Source organism: Abrus precatorius, unplaced genomic scaffold (assembly GCF_003935025.1).
Source record: "Abrus precatorius isolate BTA unplaced genomic scaffold, Abrus_2018 Scaffold2, whole genome shotgun sequence".
Taxonomy (NCBI): Eukaryota; Viridiplantae; Streptophyta; class Magnoliopsida; order Fabales; family Fabaceae; genus Abrus; species Abrus precatorius.
Window position 1 is genome coordinate 18,750,874 of NW_020874362.1, and position 1,859 is coordinate 18,752,732.

Consider the following 1,859-nt stretch of genomic DNA (forward strand, 5'->3'; position numbering starts at 1 on the left):
CAGGCATTCTCTGCATAAAACAGTTAATAATAGAGAGGTTGTCAGTCTGGTGCACATGCACGACCGTTCTCTTCAATCAGCACGGTCGTACTTGTAATTCAAGCACGCCCATGCATATGATAAGCATTACCGTGTTGAAACCCTAGTTCATATGCACAGCCGTGTGGTTCATATGAACGGCCGTGCTTATCACACAGAAGCATAAAATTCAAAGGCAAAGCACAGGGAGAGGGATTCGTACCAAAACAACATCAAATATAAATAGTTAATAAGAATAAACACATACATGGATATGAATGCAATCCAAAATTATAGAATGGGAGCAAAAATGAGAAGAGTGTGCGAGAGTTTTCTGTTTAGGGGAGAAAGGGCGTGCACTAACTGTGCACCCCTTCCCCTTTTTTTTTTTTTTTTTCAAATCCCACACATATGCATGGCCGTGCATAACTGACGCACGGTCGTGCTTCGCTAATGAAAGCACGCCCAAAACAACCCTTTCTAACATGGGCGTGTTTAAGGGAGGCACGCCCATGTTCCCATTATGCACGGGCATGCTCTTTGAAAGGGCGGTCGTGCATGTGTCGTTTACCCACTTCATTATAAATAAATGAAAACTTAAAATAAAATAAAATAAAAATAAATAAATAAATAAAATAATAAAGAAACATAACGCAGGGTGCCTCATGGAAGCGCTTGTTTAATGTCGCGAGCCTGACATCTTGCCTGTGCTAGTCAAGTGTTATCGTGTGACCAGGAGGGGTCACATTCTCTATGTACAACTTCGTTCTCAGCCCATTGATACGGAAAGGTTCTTCTCCATGCTTGGACACTTCTAGTACTCCATATGGGAGAACTTTGACCACATTGTAGGGGCCATACCATCTGGATTTCAGTTTTCCAGGAAATAGTCGCAACCAAGAGTTGTAGATCAGAATCCTATCACCTGCCTGGAAACTCCTATGATAAATGTGTTTATCATGCCACTTCTTAGTGCGCTCCTTGTATAACTTGGCATTTTCAAATGCTTCAAAATGCAATTCATCCAATTCATTGAGCTGTAACAATCTCTTCTCACCTGTGACCTGTGAATCAAAGTTTAAGAACTTCAAGGCCGAGTAGGCCTTGTGTTCAAACTCAACTGGTAAGTGACATGCTTTACCAAAAACCAAACGATAAGGGGACATACCAATAGGGGTTTTGAAAGCAGTGCGATAAGCCCAGAGTGCATCATCCAATTTCAAAGACCAATCTTTCCTGGAGTTTTTAACAGTGCGCTCTAAAATTCTTTTCAATTCCTTATTAGATATCTCAACTTGCCCACTAGTTTGGGGATGATTAGGAGTGGTCACCTTATGGGTGACACCATATTTTGTTAAAAGAGCTTCAAATTGTTTATTACAAAAATGGGTGCCACCATCACTAATAATAGCCCTAGGTTCCAAATCTACTGAAAATATTTTTCTTTAAAAATTTAATCACAACTCTAGTATTATTGGTGGGTAATGCTACAACTTCTACCCATTTGGAAACATAATCAACAGCTACTAATATATATTCATTATGCATGGATTTGGGAAAAGGCCCCATGAAGTCTATGCCCCAGACATCAAATAATTCACAAATCAAGATATTACTAAGAGACATTTCATGTTTCCTAGATATATTTTCACTTCTTTGACACCTATCACATGACTTAAACATATAAATGAGCATCTTTAAACAAAGTAGGACAAGAAAAATCACACTGCAGGACCTTATGAGGGGTTTTCGACGGGCCACAATGACCTCCCACCTCCCTAGAATGGCAATGGTTAAGAATCTCATTAACCTCACTCTCTGAAACGCACCTCCTAATCATA